Source organism: Lolium rigidum, chromosome 5 (assembly GCF_022539505.1).
Source record: "Lolium rigidum isolate FL_2022 chromosome 5, APGP_CSIRO_Lrig_0.1, whole genome shotgun sequence".
Lineage (NCBI taxonomy): Eukaryota > Viridiplantae > Streptophyta > Magnoliopsida > Poales > Poaceae > Lolium > Lolium rigidum.
Window position 1 is genome coordinate 134,772,402 of NC_061512.1, and position 18,785 is coordinate 134,791,186.

Below are 18,785 nucleotides of genomic sequence, written 5' to 3' on the forward strand. Positions count from 1 at the left end.
ATCAAGAAATAATGATTTGGCATCTTTAAGTCTGCAACATTACTCGCTATTGTTTGAGGATGATGGCCCTTCCAAGAATTATGTCCTCAAAAGACATTCACGAAGCAATGACATGACTTGTGTAAGGAACATTACTGACATTTAATAGCTTGACAAATTCTACACCCTGAGAAGATGCCCCGGCAGAATGTTATGATGCTAACCAGAGTAATTGTGGTCCTTTCAAAATTGTGGCTACCTGTAGACATATAATTTAACCAGGGTATGTAGGCTCGAGATGTTGATACAAATCATTCACCCCAAGTGCCATTTCAACAAACATGGTAGATTGCATCCCACATTTCTATACATTATACATAAAAATTGATTTAGCAACTGCATTTGACACATTTATTATGCCTTTAGTGAAGCACACAGTAAACTGTAGAACCAGGAATTATCTCTGAATATATGCTTTCCATGCCTTTAGTGAAGATCTGCTTACCATGAAGGAGTTATCTCTGTCGAACCAGGAGTTATCTCTGAACAAACATGGGGTGAAGCCTTTTATTCCATAAGTATGAATACCTTTATCTATCTCGGTGTAAATATTTGCTTCCTTAGCTCTGCGTCCTAAAGAAATGCAGGTGATAGAGAGAAAATTGGCTAACAATTTAGCATTACAAACTTATATTCCAAAGTCATAGTACCCGCAAAATATACAGACCTGCCCCAGTAACCACAGATTTTGCATCTATTATAATGCTGCTCAGCTTGATCAGTTTTGCCTGCAAGGCAAAATAAAATATGGTAAGAACTTATATCTAAGAAGATTATTAATCTGATGACATTTCTTTAGTGCACATGAAGGAGCATGACACAGTGGCAGAATATTTTCACAAATTTACCACCCGTGCTACAGAAAATGGAGATTCCATATGTAGATATATCGCACAAGTGACAGCTATTACGTCTAATCTTTTGTTACTTTCGTTGGAGACTATGATAACTAAGAACTCTAATTGATTATCACCTTTATTAGAGGAACAAGAGGGAGGGAATAGACGCGGGATAACATCCTGGATTGGCAACAAGCCATGCATTTCTTATTTCATCTCAAAGAATTTCTGTCAAACCATACACATTCTCTTCCTGAATAAACAGAGAAGCAGGAAATGATTTCACATTAAACCTATATACTGGCATAAGAGCAATAAAAACATGATGAGCTACAGAGGAATCTAATTCAAGCCCTACAGGTATTACACAGAAAATACTGATGGAACATGCCAATTGGAATATATATAAGTCGGTAATCAAATGCTGAAATTTGAACATAAGAACTGGGTAAAAAATAAACCAATGGAAGTTATTAATTAAACAGGTCTGTAGGGGAAAGTAGTACAAGAACCTGAAGTTCTAGTGCACTATGAGCATGACCATACCACTCTGCAATCTGAAATATACATAGTTACGTGTGTTCGGACCCAAAATATAGGTGGCAAAATACCTGTGCAAACTGTGAATAAGAAGCTGTGCAGTAAAAATAGGTACCAACCAGACAGACCAGGTGACCAGCAAGCAAAAGCATGAAGCGACCCTGGACTGAAAAAGAATCGTCTCCTGCGATGAAACATGGTCAAAACTGGAGCCAGAATATGATCTATAAGTTGATTTCAGAAACGATATCATAGAACAGGTCTAAAGCTGTACAAAACTGGAACCAACATGTTGAATTAAATTTGAAAGTGGAAGTCATATAACCTATAGTGACCTCATTTATAGCAAGCATTGGTATAAAAATATCTTACAGAGAGAAAATATGTTTTTGTACTAATATCGTTAGAGAACATGAGAAGTTTTGCACCTCATTCAGAATGGCAAAAACAAAAAATAGGTTCACATCAGGGCATAATTTATATCTATATAGAGGCTGTATAATGTATAGGCAAGCTATCTTTGGATGCAGGCTAAATTTCATAAAAAGAAGCTATTGAGTACTTTGAACAATATATAGATTGATCTTTTCTCCTGCAGCTAGCTTGCGGTTTCATGGATCGCCATTATGTAGAAGTAAATGCACACCGGGGAAAAACAATCCATGTTCTAGAAGGAAAATAGTGAACACACACATTGGAATGAACCAAACAAAGTACGATGCAAAGGATGTGAACAAACTTGTCGAGGAAACCACGAAGATAGCAGATCCCCTACCAGCCAATTACCAAGCGCGAGAAAACCTGAGACTAAGCAAACCTAAGATGATTTGGCATTCTTTAGCTTAAATGGATTTTCTTAAACCATGAACTTTGGAACGAACATAGTGGTAGTCAGATCTTTAGGACAATACATTTGAACACAACATAGAGCAAAGAATGCACAGAGAAAAGCGTATTTTGTTTGCCAGTCCAAGAATGTGCAGAGGAAAACATATTGACCTGGGTCATCCCAATGAGCCGTCTGAGCTCTGCCAACAGCCGCCTCTCCTTGTCGTCCCTCAGCTCCAAATCCCTCACCTTCCATCGCATTGCCTCCTCACGCTCATCTAGGGACCTGGTCCGTCAGCTGCCTCGCGGAGCCCGGGTGCCTTCTCTAGCTCCTCCGCCAGCAATGACTCTTTCAAGAACATATTAAAGCTTTAGGGATTAGCACCAACTCCGATGTTCCACATTCATCTAATCTATGAAAAGAAAATTTTAAGCTTCAGTGAATATATACAGTATTGTGTACTGCAACTTAGAGACGAAACAAAAATTGCAAAACACTCATAATATCATGATCAAAACTTCTATCATCACATTGAGCCTCAATTGAATTAACTACTTAGTACTCCATACAAAGAGTTTTATATGAAATCCTAATATAACCATCTGTTTCACAAAGCAGACATGATATGAACGGAGGTGACCAGACAGTAATTTTTAGTAGAGATACCGGAACACACATGAAAAAGGAAATTCAGAGACATATATTGCATCAACATAAAATTATTTTGAAGTAACATAATTGTTTAAAAATCTCTGCCGAATAGAAAATACCAAAAAAACTACTCTTTTCAAACTCTTTTTGGATATGAAACTCAGCACTATGCCTGAAAGCACATACTAAAAAACTGACGAAGCTTGAGTTGTTTGAATTTTAAACAATTACCTTACAGATGAGAATAATGATCCATTTCTAGAGCTATTGGCATGTCCATCAGATGCTCTTCATGAACCCGAATCTAAATGACACCACCACTGCAACAATTAGGCATGGGCACTCAGCTGTCTCCTTCACGGTGGAGATCCTCCACGCCACTCAGTTAGTGGACGCGACACCGATCCCTCCCGTTGCATCGGCGGACACGCAGCGAGAACGCACATGACATCGAGCACTTCCCTGTTGTACTTTGCTTCAGAAAATGATCAAAGGTGAACTGAGATTGAAACCTAAAATCCGGTAACCGAGCATACACACATGTAAATTTCATTGTTATCACAACCACACTAATCAAAAGCAATGAGATAATAATTTGTTTCATAATCAGAAAAAAATTCTCTTGCAAGCAAAACACATAAAAAATGCAGTCTGCATCTCTTGACTGCAGGCCATAGTAGGCATTATGTGGGGAGCTTCCTTTATGCAAAGTTGAATCATATTTAGGTGGTAGCACTGACTCGGTTAAGTCATAATTAGGAAGGAGGAAGCCTCTTTCATGTATATCTTAATAAAACGTAGTATTCTGTTCTTATTGATAACATGCATTAATCAACACAACAACTAATATGCGAGAAACACTGTTATGCATATTACTTTCGCCCCGTTGTCGGGCTCGCATCCTCGTGCAATCTTCATGTCGCCCCATCTACTCCCAGGTGTAGAAGAAAAGGTGGGAAATTAATTTTCAATGGCACATTAGAGAGTAAAGCAGAACAATTGCAATAATAAGAAGTACTCCCTCCGTTCCTTTTTATAGTGCCTATAAATTTTTGGCATTTTTTCAGAATATAAGGTTGTAGCTTACCTTTTTTTAATTACCCCCTCCCCGTTCAGCTCCCAAATCGTTCAGCTCCCAAAATTGTTATGGTAAGTTGGGAAGATATGGATTTTCCAATTTTTACGTTGATCTCAAATCGTTCAGCTAGGGGTCTTGTGTAAAAAATACTCTTGCGCTAATTTCCGTGCCAAAAAACAATAGGCACTATAGAATGGAACAGAGGGAGTATCAAGTTTCTATACCTGATTATTGCCGAGTGAGTGTAGTTCACTCCTTTGTTGGAGCAGATCTATGGTCATTCGGTGTGTCCTCTTCCATCTCCTTCACCTTTTCTTCCACCACTTCCCATCTCCCTCACTAGCAGCAACGAATTAGCCAAACATCTGGATGCAACAGGGAAAAAAAAGAGAACGTCGACGTTCAGCCAGAGGCAGATGCAGAGAGAGAGAGGGGGGGAGAGATCAAACCGGCACCATGGAAGCCCTCCTTCTTCCCCCAGAAAATAGGGTGGAGGGGCAGAGCCCGGACGGCCCCCGCGCTAGACAGAAAGAAGCCAGGGTGGAGGCCCATGGGAGATGTCGTCAATCCCCTCTTCGCCACTCCTCTCTGCTCCTCTTCGCCTCTTCGCCTCTTCTCACGACCCTCACTAGAAACGGTAGCAGTGCCCCGTGCTCCTCCTTTTGTGCACGAGCTGGGGGCGAGTAGGGACGAGGTTGAGGACAATGGCGGCGTCACGAACGGATCCCTGCAGCACGGTCGCCGAGGACGAGGAGGCGTGCCTCCTCCTCCGACCCCCTGTGTGCCAATGGACGCCCCCGTCGCTGGGGGACGAGGATGGCGCGGCTGCGTCTCCTTCCAGCGTGGCGGCACCCGCACCTGCTCCAATTTCGCTCCATACCATGGCGTGCTTCTGCTCGAGTGGCGAGGAGGCTGCTGACCGCGACCGCGGCTCGGCGATCTCGAGAAGAATAAGTGGCGTCGGCGGCTCGACCGAGCCAGAGGAAGGGAGAGGATATGGGGCGGCGGCGGCAGCTCAGAGGAGGTGGATTGGAGAGGAAGAGGGATTGGGGAAGGCAGAGCAGGTGGGGGATTGGAGAGGGCTGACGTGAGTGGGGATTGGCTGCCCACGCATCGCACAACCCCACCACGCGCACCGACGCCTATGCCCGCAGCCACAAGTGACCCACAGAAAACTCACCCTCACTGACTGGCAAGTAGACCCGGACGAACATGGGTCCCGCGCGCAGCCGCAAGTGGGTAGACCATGGCCGTTCCATGACTTGATATTGGGGGCAGCGAATCGAAAGGCTGGGCTGCTGCCCAGATCGAACGGAGAAGGTCCAACGCCTAACACTTGATGACAAGATCTAATGGTCCAGAAGTACTAATCGTTGTGAGACCCCCTATGGGGGGCATCTATTATACCTTTAGATGCTTGATGTCTATATAGTTGTTGCCATCCGTTCTTTGCTATCTCGGTTGCCTACGTGATGTGTCATAAATATTTTTGATGCTTGTACAATGCCTATGAGTTGTTTGTTGTTCATGATCGGCGTGTCATGACATTAATTTTGTCTAATCAAATATGAAACTTATGGGCATCTACAATGCTAGAAGCCTAAACATGCACTTAAGTGAAAAAAAAAACAGAAAAGCTGATTAATAGTTAAGCACCCTCTCTCTCAACGCTAGGCGCTAATGACGGACGCTAAAAGCGAGATACAGAACAGATAATCGTTGGACTCTCCAACGCATAGACGTAAGCGCCCACCCAAAACCAGATTTTTAAAGCAGATTGCTTTGGTTGAGATTCTCCCGTCCTCAAAGAAATAGCGCCCGGTCATTCACGCAAATCACGGGTGGAAAAAAATTTACTGGAGCGCCCGACGCATAGAAAGGAGTCGACTCAAACATAAATCCTGGAATCGATCGGGAATTTGCCGTAACAAATAGGAAACAAATCCTAGCGCCCCACTTAAGCGGCAGCGATGTAGATGCCCTAGTAAGTGAGATGTGAGCGCCGAAGGGATGGAAGTGAGAATACTATGGAGACCGAGACTAATGTTGGTGATAACCTAACACCGCCCCCTCTTCTCTCATTATGTGAAGACGAAGGACAGATCAAAAGTTAGAAAGATTCTATGGAAAATGAAAATAAAAATCTGGCAACATCGGCGGCACCCCTTGACGGTGACCGCCGGGCCTAATGAGTCTCCTAGAATGGAACAGGGAGGGGCAACTGCGACTGTTCAAGAACTGGCCACCCTTGTCCAGACTCGTATAAGCCCAGTTTGGTCTTCCTTTGCGAGACCAGACAATCGGAGGAGCGCGTGAAGAATTTGCGCTTTCATATTGGTATGAAGAATTCAGTTCCTCTTCTGTTTCTCTCAAACCACAAGCACCTTGCCACCGGCACAACTAATGCATTAAGTTCCTTGCGGTGCTTCCTTGGCACATCATCCGACAGGTTACTCCACCAAACCACAATTTCATCAGCTGCACCAGGACTGAAACAATTGAGTCTATACTGCAGAAGAAGTGTGTACCAAATCTATCTTGAAAAGGAACATTGAAGAGTATTGTCGTCTGCAGTTTCAGGCTCCTGGCGGCAGAGACTGCAGGGTGCTGCAAGCCCCTCCTATGTAACCTGTCAGCCGTCCACAAACGGTTCTGCATCGCAAACCAAAGATGGAGTTTGTGCAGCAAAAGTGCCCCTGCTTTCCACAGTTTCTGCGTGGCAGGCGCTCTTGTTCTTCCCGTGAAGAAGGCCTCATAAGCAGATTTTGCCGCGTATATGCCATCAGTAGTCAGTTCCCACGTGATCAAGTCTTCCCCCTCCTCAATTCTGATCTCTCTCAGCAGGTCCCACATGTCCGTGATTGCCGGGATAGATCGAGCACCTCTGATCGCGGAAATCCACCGGTTATTCTGCAGAACATAAGCCAATGTCATATGCCTTGCAGCTGGGCGCACAAACAGCATCAGATTTGGCGCCAACTGCTCCACACTCCTCCCATCGATCAAACGGCCAGACCAGAAGTTCAGTCTCTCCCCATTGCGCAATTCGCTCTTGGTGCACGTGAGGAACATCTCTTCACCTTCTTCAGCTATGCAAAAACTCAAGTCCTGCCACGGTCTTTCTCCATCCATCTCCCTCCGTGCGGTAATGTAAGAAGACACTGGGAGTTGGTTTCGACCAGGTGAAAACGTTAAAAAGACATAACTACCCTTGATTCGAAACAACAACCCGTGATACGGATTCACGATCCAATCCACGCGGACCGTGTGTTGAACCATATGTATCCGTTAACTGTAACTGTTAGTCCTAGTCTTCAGATTTAGCATAGTTCAGCTATTCTCTAGGCACCACGATCTCCCCTGCTATATATTGAAATCCGAACTACCAAGGAAATACACGAACTATTATTCCGCTCGTCTTCTTGGTATCAGAGCTAGTGCTCAACAATGGCCGAAACCACCCCCACCACCACGGCCACAACTTCCTCTTCAACCCCATTGCTGCCCACCTCCTCCCCTCCAATCAATCCCGTTGATCCCAACCTGCAAACTCCGATTCACCAGCGGCATGTGATGCCTCGAGCTCCAGAAACACCGTCGGCCTCCGACGCCTTCAATCTCGGCATCCTCTCTGACTCTCTCTCCGCCGTCACATCTGCTCCACCCATGCCCGACTTCGCCGCCATGCCCTACATCGGCTTCCGCCCGCCCACTTCCCACCCTCTTATCGGCGTCCATATAACCGATTACATCAAGTTTCAGGTCAACACCGCCGGGGCCAATTACTCCAAGTGGCATCAGATTATCGTGTCGCTCCTCACCATGTACAAGGTGACCGATCACATCACCGAGGGCGCTGCTCCGGCGGCCCCAGACGACACCTGGCAGGCGGTCGACATCCACATCTCTATGTGGTTTCTCTCCACCTTGAGCGACGATCTACATCGCCTTGTACAGGGCACCGACGGGCGCGCGGGCACGACCTGGTGACGCCTGCACTGGTTCTTCCTCGACCACGGCGCCTCCCGGTACCTCTACCTCAGCAAGACCTTCCACAACTATCCGCGCGGCGACCTCTCCGTGTCTGACTATGCCAGAAAACTTCAAGGTCTCGCCGACGATCTGGCCGCGATCCGTCGGCCCGTTGACGAACGCGACCTCACGCTGGCCTTCCTCGACGGCCTCAGCAAAAGCTTCAAGCTGCAGACTGAGATCCTCAAGAACGTGCCGATCCTTCCGTCCTTCTCCGACGCCTGCTCTCGTCTCCAACTTGCTGAGGTCTCCAACGCCTCCGATCACCAGCAGGAAGGCGCCCAGGTCATGGTCGCCCAGCGCGGTGACCGTGCTCCGTCCGCTGGCACCGGTGGTGGCGGACCATTGGGCATCAGCGGAAACTAGCAGCGCCCGCCCTGTGTCTCTCCTAACTACAGGGGGAAGAATCCCATCCCCGGCTACCAAGGACGGGGCCAGGGCAACGCCGGTCGCGGCGCAGGCAGCAGCGCTCCCACGTACACCGGAACTGCTTACGGCCGCGGACGTGGTCACCACGACGGCAGCCGCGGGTACGGCAACTCGATGGATGGCCGCCAGCAACCATGGATGGGCTACTTGGCTCCCATGAGCATGCCCTTCCCACCTGCGCGCGTTCCATGGATCGCGCCCAACGCGCATGGTGTCCTTGGCAGCCGCCCCGGCGCGCCGACCCAGGTGTACCCCACCATGCTGCCTGCTCCGGGCATGGCTCCTGCTCCTGCCTCCCACACCGACACCACCGTCTTCGCGCCGTAGCAGCCCTCTCCGTCTTGGGATCACCACACCCTGTACCAGCAAGCGCCAAGCTACGGCTCCGCCTTCTCTCCGTATGGCGGAGACTGGATCATGGACTCCGGAGCTTCCTCCCACGTCACCAGCGACCCAGGTACCTTGTTGACTTCGTCTCGTTCCTCTTTAGGGCTTAACTCTCAACATATAATCGTGGGCAATGGTTCTCGTCTCCCCATCGCTGCTACTGGTACTGTTAGCTTCACCTATCGTCCCTTCCACCTCCACAATGTCTTAGTCGCTCCACAACTCGTCAAAAACCTCATTAGTACCCGTCAATTTTCTCGTCATAATTTCTGCTTTGTGGAGTTTGACCCTTATGGTTTTTCTTTGAAGGATCTAGCAACCCTTTCTTCGGAAAAAATGGCGGCCCCCAACCCTCGGCGCTCTCCGTCACCGGCGACCTTTGGCACCGGCGTTTGGGGCACCCTAGTTCACAAGCCCTTTCCCACTTTCCATTAGATTTCCTCTCTCAATGTAACTCGACCATCAATAAAATTTCATTTTGTCATGCATGTCAATTTGGTAAACAAGCTATATTACCGTTTGCTGTCTCTCACTCGCGTGCTACGACTTCATTCGACCTTATTCACTGCGATCTATGGACCTCACCTATCTCTAGCTTCTCCGGATACAAATATTACCTTATCATCCTTGATGACTACTCCCGCTACTACTGGTCCTTCCCTCTTCGTAATAAAAGTGACACCTCCGACATCATCCAACGCTTTTTCCAATTTGTATCCACCCAATTCCGCAAAATCATCAAGTGTATGCAATGCGACAACGGCGGCGAATTTCTCAACAACTCTCTCCGCTCCTATTTTTTCACCCATGGTGTCTCTCTCCGCCTATCCTGCCCACATACTTCTCCTCAAAATGGTCGGGCCGAACGCCTCATTCGCACCACCAACAACATTGTTCGTACCTTGCTATTTCAAGGTCGTCTACCACCACCCTTTTGGGCCGAGGCCCTTCACACCACCACCTACCTCCTCAACATTCGTCCCTCCCGAGCCATCTCCAACTTAATTGACCCCACATTTTCTCTTGCTCGGCGTTCAACCCACATATGATCACATTCGCACTTTTGGATGCGAGTGCTTCCCCAACTCCTATGCCACGACGCCACACAAACTTTCCCCACGATCCTCTCGCTGCATTTTTATCGGGTATCCTCGTGAACATAAAGGGTATCGATGTCTCAATCTCTCCAGTTACACTTCTCGCCACATCATTTTTAACAAAGCCTGTTTTCGTTATGCCTCAGCCTCACCGTCGGTAACGGATCTACCAGCCGCACCCGATCCCATCCCCAACCACCGGCGATCCCGCCCCACCAGATCCCACCTACCTTACTCTCCCCAACGCCCAACCAGCACTCGCCACCTACCCACCTAGCGTCCAATCCATGCACGCCCGGATCCACCTCGGATCCACCGCCCTGCTCCCCTGACCGCACACTACCCTTGCCTCCCTCCTGGCCCACTGCATCTTCCTCGTGCTCCACACCCGCACGCTCTGCCCCCCACCTGACCGAACCTTTTCCAGGCCACTCGCCCAGTCGCAGCTTGCCACCTCAGCCGGCCCTACCACCAAAAGCCAAACCGGTAGATGCACCCCATAACACACACAGCATGACAACCCGTGCCAAATCCGGATTTTCCATGCCTAAACAGCATTTTTACCTTACTGTCTCCACAACCATTTCCCCTCTCCCATCCTCATATTGTACAGCTCTTAAGGACCCCCATTGACACGATGCTATGTTAGACGAATTTAATGCCTTAATAAGGAATGATACTTGGTCTTTGGTGCCTCGTCCTGCAGGTGTCAACTTGGTTACAGGTAAGTGGATTTTTCGGCACAAGCTCCATCCAGATGGTACATTGGCACAATACAAGGCTCGATGGGTCGTGCGTGGATTCACTCAACAGCCTGGTGTTGATTATGGCGAGACTTTCAGTCCGGTTGTCAAACCGGCGACCATCCGAGTTGCCACCACTCACTCTTGGCCCATTCATCAAATGGATGTCAAGAACGCCTTTCTCCATGGTGAGCTTGCCGAGACTGTCTATTGTCAGCAACCGTCTGGGTTTGTCGACTCCACGCACCCGGATCACATATGTCGCCTCAAAAAGTCCTTGTATGGACTCAAACAAGCTCCAAGGACCTGGTTCGTTCGCTTCACCTCTTTCCTTCAGACTCTTGGCTTCCATCCATCAAAAAGTGACACCTCTTTGTTCATCTACAAGCATGGTTCCCACACTGCCTATCTCTTATTATATGTCGAAGACATCATTTTGACCGCCAACACACCTACTCTCCTCACTGGAACCATCCGCTCCCTCAGCCAATAATTTTCCATGAGTGATCTCGGTGACATCCATCACTTCCTTGGCATCAATGTGCAACGCAACTCGCGCGGCCTATTCCTCAGCCAACAACAATACGCCTTAGAACTCCTTGATCGGGCCGGCATGCTTGACTGTCACTCCATCTCCACTCCGGTGGACACCACGTCAAAATTGTCGCTGACGCGGGGCTCCTTTCTATGATCCATCGCTATATCGAAGCCTCGCCGGTGCGCTCCAATACCTGACACTCACTCGGCCTGATCTTGCTTATGCCGTACAGCAAGTTTGTTTGTTCATGCATGCTTCCACCGATGCTCACTTCCAGCTGATCAAACGCATCCTTCGATACATCAAAGGGACATCTCACCTTGGTCTTGAGCTGTACCGAGCCTCCACACATGATTTGGTGGCCTATTCAGATGCGGATTGGGCAGGCTGCCCTGATACGCGGAAATCTACGTCAGGTTTTGGAGTATTTCTTGGCACCAACCTGATCTCTTGGTCCTCAAAACGGCAGCCACTGTCTCCCGTTCAAGTGCTGAAGCAGAATATCGCGCGGTTGCAAATTGTGTTGGTGAGTCTTGTTGGCTTCGGAAGCTACTTCACAAGCTGCATCATCCACCTACGCGGGCTACACTGGTGTATTGTGACAATGTCTCTGCGGTGTACTTGTCATCTAATCCGGTGCAGCATCAAAGGACAAAGCACGTGGAGATAGACCTCCATTTTGTCAGAGATCGACTGCAACTTGGTGAAGCGCGAGTTCTACATATGCCCACGAGCTCCCAGTATGCCGACATATTCACCAAGGGACTGCCCACTACACTCTTTCAAAAATTTCGCTCCAGTCTGAATGTCATCTCTGATCCCGTTCCGACTGCGGGGGGTGTTGAACCATATGTTGTATCCGTTAACTGTAATTGTTAGTCCAAGTCTTTAGGTTTAGAATAGTTCAGCTATTCTCTAGGCACCACGATCTCCCCTGCTATATATTGTAATCTGAACTACCAAGGCAATACACGAACTATTATTCCGCTCATCTTCTCCGTGCTCGCTCCTCGCCCATCCTCTTTCTCGTGCACCAGCATCTACGATCCTCTCGCCCAGGGAAGAGCACCTGGGAGGTGCTTCTCCTCCCCAGGTCGTCGCTGCCTAGGACGCCAGGTCCATCTCCCCTCGATCGCCAGGACTCCACGGTCCCCTCGATCCCCAGGTCGCCAGATCCCCAGCACAGCTCCGCTCGATCCTCTTCCTCGCTGCACCTGGGAACTGTTGAAATATTGGACCCACACTTAGTGTCCCATACTAGATTTCAGATTTTCCTATAAATCTTAAAGCCTACATTGTTGCAACCCATGTGAGTTTGAGCCCAACTGGGTGGCAGCTCACTAGGGAGTGTCAAGAGGTGGGAAATGTTGGAGATATGCCCAAGAGGCAATAATAAAATGGTTATTATAATATATCTTTGAGTTTATGATAATGTTTACATACCATGCTATAATTGTATTAACCGAAACATTGATACATGTGTGTTATGTGAACAACAAGGAGTCCCTAGTAAGCCTCTTGTATAACTAGCTTGTTGATTAATAGATGATCATAGTTTCATGATCATGAACATAGGATGTTATTAATAACAAGGTTATGTCATTATATGAATGATGTAATGGACACACCCAATTAAGCGTAGCATAATATCACGTCATTAAGTTATTTGCTATAAGCTTTCGATACATAGTTACCTAGTCCTTTCGACCATGAGATCATGTCAATCACTTATACCAGAAAGGTACTTTGATTACATCAAACGCCACTACGTAAATGGGTGGTTATAAAGGTGGGATTAAGTATCCGGAAAGTATGAGTTGAGGCATATGGATCAACAGTGGGATTTGTCCATCCCGATGACGGATAGATATACTCTGGGCCCTCTCGGTGGAATGTCGTCTAATAGCTTGCAAGCATATGAATGGTTCATAAGAGACCACATACCATGGTACGAGTAAAGAGTACTTGTCATGAGACGAGGTTGAACGAGGTATAAAGATACCGATGATCAAACCTCGGACAAGTAAAATATCGTGTGACAAAGGGAATCAGTATCGTATGTGAATGGTTCAGTCGATCACTAAAGTCATCGTTGAATATGTGGGAGCCATTGTGGATCTCCAGATCCCGCTATTGGTTATTGGTCGGAGAGAAGTCTCAACCATGTCTACATAGTTCGCGAACCGTAGGGTGACACACTTAAGGTTTGATGTCGTTTAAGTAGATATGGTAATATGGAATAGAGTTCGAAGTTTTGTTCGGAGTCTCGGATGAGATCCAGGACATCACGAGGAGGTCCGGAATGGTCCGGAGAATAAGATTCATATATAGGAAGTCATTTTCTAGGTTTGAAATGATCCGGTATTTTTCCTGGAAGGTTCTAGAAGGTTCTAGAAGAGTCCGGAAGAAATTAGCATGGAAGGTGGAGTCCCAGAGGGACTCCACCCACCTTGGCCGGCCAGCCTAAGGGAGGAGGAGTCCCAAGTGGACTCCTCCCCATGGTGGCCGGCCACCCCACCAAAGGAAAGGGGGGAGTCCCACTCCCCCTAGGTTTGGTCATATGGAAGGTTTATGTTGGGGTCTTATTCGGAGACTTTTGACCTAATCCTTGGGGCTTCCACCTATATAAAGAGGGGAGGGGAGGGGCTGGCCGGCCACACAAAGACCACCATGGCCGCACCCCGCCAAGAGCCCCCTCTCCCAGAAACCCTAGCGGTTCCCTCGTCCCTCTCTCTCCCACATTGCTTAGGTGAAGCTCTGTCGGAGATCTCCACCACCACCGCCACCACGCCGTCGTGCTACCGGGATTCCGAGGAGGATCTACTACTTCCGCTGCCCACTGGAACGGGGAGAAGGACGTCGTCTTCATCAACACCGAACGTGTGACCGAGTACGGAGGTGCTGCCCGATTGTGGCACCGTCAAGATCTTCCACGCGCTTTTGAAAGCGGCAAGTGATCGTCTACCGGAGCAACGAGAGCCTCCTCTTGTAGGATTTGGAAATCTTCAAGGGTTAGTCTCGTTCATCCCCTCGTTGCTCCCATCTTCTAGATTGCATCTTGGCTTGTATTGCGTTCTCGCGGTAGGAAAATTTTTGTTTTCTATGCTACGAATCCCTACAGGAAGTTTAGTCCCACATGGAAAGTTGGGAGGAAGTTAGACCACCTTATAAGGTGGGTTGTTCCACCACTAGTAAGTGAGTAAGAATAGGAGTGGTTCACGCGCGCTTCTCCTCCTCGCTCGTCTCGTCTCGACTCGACACGTCACATCATGTCGCATGCCGCGCTCGTGGTGAATGGATTGAGCCTCGAGCCGAGACTTTCCTTACTTTTTGCAGCCTACCGTCGTCTACTTCGACCCGTCATCCATGTCGTCAACAACGTTGTCATCAACAACCTTACTGTTGCGACATCATCTGCTACACCTCCACCGCCATCTCCACCAGATCGGTACGTGCAACATATCTCTATCTGTTTAGCGATGGATGCTTTACCGTTTGCGCTGCTGCTACTCATGTTGATTAATGCATCTACTATGTTCGAGTTTCACATGTTAGTAGTTGTTGTCATCATGTTTTATATTCTGGAATTAATCATGGAAATTGTGCCTAATTATCCAACAATCCAAAAACCTAATTGTAGGCAATTTCCTGAGTTAACTATGGCTTGTTTTGCTGATGCACTGAGGCCGGATAAGTTTACCGGTGTGCACTTTAAGAGGTGGCAGATTAAGGTCACGCTCTGGTTTACTCATCTGAAAGTATTCCAAGTTAGTAATGGCTTACCTGAAGGAACTATATCTGAACAAGATCAGAACAAGTTCAAGGAAGACAATACTCTCTTCGTCGGATGCGTTCTAAGTATTCTTGCTGATCGTCTATGTGATGTGTGTACATGCACATAGTAGACGGGAAAGAGCTCTGGGATGCACTGAATGCTAAATTCGGTGCAAGCGATGCAGGAAGTGAACTGTACATCATGGAGAGCTTCCATGACATCAGGATGGTGAACAACCGTTCTATAGTCGAACAAGCACATGAGATACAGTGCATTGCGAAAGAGCTTGAACTCCTTAAGTGTGCCTTACCTGACAAGTTTGTGGCTGGATGCATCATCGCTAAGTTGCCCCCTTCATGGAGGAACTTTGCCACAACTCTCAAACACAAGAGACAGGAGATATCAGTTGAAAATCTGATAGCGTCTCTTGATGTTGAGGAGAAAGCTCGGGCTAAGGATACTACTGAGAAAGGAGAGGGTCAGTCTATCGCCAACATGGTGCAGAAGAAACCCTACAGCAAGAATAAAGGGAATAACAAGCCCTCCTTCAATAAGCCTATGAAGACTACAACCTTCAAGAAGAAGAAGATGATAAACAAAGCAGATCTGAGTTGTTTTACCTGTGGAGAGACTGGCCACTTTTCTAAGGACTGTCCAGAGAGGGCAGACCGCACGAAAAAGGCGAGGCAAGTCAACACGGTGACCGCTAGCAATGCTGATGGGTACGGTAATGTAATGTCCCAGGTTTAGAGACGATCGAGGGGTAGATTTTAGAAAGGGATGTGCATTGCATGGTAAATTCTGGGGAAATTTCGCGCTTTTAAACAAAAACTGCATCGAAGGGGGACAAGTTTCTCTCTAGACACCTTACAGGGTTAGGGTTTCGAGAGTGCGACAAACTTGCTCTTATTCAACTAAACTAGGGTTTTGGAGAAGAGAGAAGGGATGTTGCATCACAAACTTAAGTTGCATGATTGAATTCAAACTTAAAGTTGAATTTGAATTTCAAATTCAAACATCAAATGGTTATCACATAATTCAAACTTGAGATAATTTAATAAACAATTATCATTAATCAAGATTATAAACAATTATGTAAAGCTCATTAAGGAAAATGGGAGCTTTATTGATAATCATACACATAATACATTGTCTTTACAATATTCAGAATTGAATTATTGAATTACAACACATTACAAGAATTGAAGAAATAGAAAAAGTAAAAGGAAAATTACAAGTTATTTAAATATCCTAAATACTAAAAGAACATCTTCACTTGATCTTGGAATTGATGATCTTCTGGATCATCTTGATCAATTACTTGAAACCTGCACACAAACACAAAGGAAATAAAACAAGTGTTATGCCAAGTGGCATAGCCACTTGGCAGGTTAGCAAAGAAATGGAAAAGGGAGGATATGCACAGGGATCAGTCGAGCTGATCCTTCTCAAGACCAAGTGCACAGCACTTGCACACACACACACCCAGGCAGCACACAAGGCTTTGTGCATGCACAACAGCACACACAAGCCTGGGGAGTCACCAAATTGGTGCCAGGCCAAGCTGTCGACCAGAGGAGCCAACAAAGGTTCATATAAAACCTTTTCACAGCCAGAAACCCTAGCAGCTCATCGGCAGAATCTCCAAAGGGTAAGAACACCAAGAACAATAAGAACTGGAAGAACAGCCAGAGCTGCTCAACCTGTCCAAAATCACCACAGAATCAATTCAAGCTTCACAAGCTCACAAGGAGGAGCAGGACAAGCACCAGCTCATCCTTAAAGCAAAAGCAACCAGAAGCCATCCTCTACACCAACACCCCATTTCTAGGAGCTGGAGTGAGGTATACACAAAGCATCATGAGCAAGCATCTGTCTTGCTCATAAATAAGCATGTGCATCAATCACACACAAGCAAAAGGGTGTGGGTACCTCGTTGTATCATCATTTGGCTACCAGTCATATGATGCAAGCAAAATAAGGGTACAACCATGAGGAATGGATCCAAGGGAACACTGTTCAAGCCAATAGAATTAAAAGTGACTTAACCAGGGAAATCCAGCAAGGAAATAATCCCTATCAAGCTACCCAGATTCACCTAGCAACACACAACTAGCTAAGCCATCAGATCACTGGACAGCTATCCGTCCAAGTATGATTTCAACATCAAATAACCTAGCAGCCTATGAAAGACTACCAGGATTAGTGCACAGAAGCATCTAACAGGGGTAGGAGCAACCATTTCTAGCAGACACAGCCTGCTAGGGTCACAACAGCTACCTAGCCACACAGGAAAGTCACCAAAGTAGTTTATCATTACCCAGAAGGGTTCAAATGGAGCTAGGGTTCCCAACAGATGTTGGCATCCCTCTAGCTCAATCAAATTAACTGTAAGATGATCATAACTGCAAGCAGTTCACATCATTTATCCATCTAGTAAAGCAAGGAATTACAGATAAATGAAACAGCTTAAGTAACTAAAGCACCAACATCTTGCCGATGAACCAATGGCTCACCGCAAGCATCGAATGATGCTTGAGCAAGCATTAACACACACCGAGCACAAGTACAAGTGTCACACGGACACTAGGAGAAGCACCGATGAAGGCACAGGCAACAAGCCGGTGATGATCATTTGATCACCGAGAGCTCGCTAGAGTATGCCAGGGCATGCTAGAATCAATCACCGAGTATCACACATGAATTCTATGAATTAAACGACCACGAGATAAGCAACAATTAGATCACAGACTAGCACATAAACCATTTTTATGATTGTATCCAGAAGCATATCATCAAGGAATTGATGTATATGGACAACAATTAAGCAAAGCCAAACCTATTATGAGCCAGAACTCAATAATCATCACACAAATAACACTATCTCTTGCTAAACAGCAAGAATCAACCACAGTAATGAACCAGAGGAGCTAGAGCTTATTACAGCACAAGTAAGCAAGCAATAGCAGTGGCTGGTGATGCTCAGGTGAGCATCTAGCCAGATGATAGCATGTATAACCTCAAGGGTGAGCAGGGACAAGAATCAAAGGAAGCACACATCACAGCAGGATTTGCACAAGCACATAGACTAGAGCAAGCATGGCAATAGCAACACAGCAAGCAGCATACGTAGCAGACGAGCGAGCTAAGCGCAGCAGAAAGCAGCAGCAACAAGCATGGCAGACCTCCACAAGGAGGAAAGCCATGGCCAGAGCACATAGAAGAAAAGGAAGAACAAGCACAGAGGGTAAGAGAGAGGCAGCGCATGTACCTGGAGCGAGCAGACGGCAGGCGTAGCCGTGGCGGCCACGGCGGCGCGCGCCGAAGGCACGGCGGCACCTGTCCAGGCCATGCTAGGCCCGACTAGCGCCGCAGCACTCCACACCACGGTGGGAAGGCCCGACGGCACCATCACGCCTGAGGTGCCGGTGAGCACCGCACCACCGTGCGGACAAACGAGAGGGGGGTCGGCGAAGGGGCGGCTAGAACCAGATCGATGCCGTGGATCTGGTGCGCCGTCGCGTGGCGATGCAGATGCGCCCCATGGCGAGGGCCATGGCAGCCGGGAATCGCCGGAATCGGCCGGCGACGGTGAGGGCGACGCAGATCGCCAGAGAGAGGAGAGGGGATTAGGGTTAGGTCGAGCGCCGCGAGGAGGTGGGCGAGTGAGTGACCGCTCGGGTCGGTTGGACCCGAGCTGGTTTAGCCCAACCCACTGGGCTCCACTGACAGGTGGGCCCAGGGGCAATATAGACATTTCACAATTCCATTTAAAACAAGAAACTTTGGAATTAAAAAGAAAATTGAT

General features: G+C 47.4%; 1 pseudogene; it reads right to left on the reverse strand.

The window, feature by feature from the left end:
- Positions 1-253: 253 nt before the first annotated feature.
- On the reverse strand, positions 254-2,507 carry LOC124656452 (annotated as a pseudogene).
- Between the last annotated feature and the right edge of the window lie 16,278 nt (positions 2,508-18,785).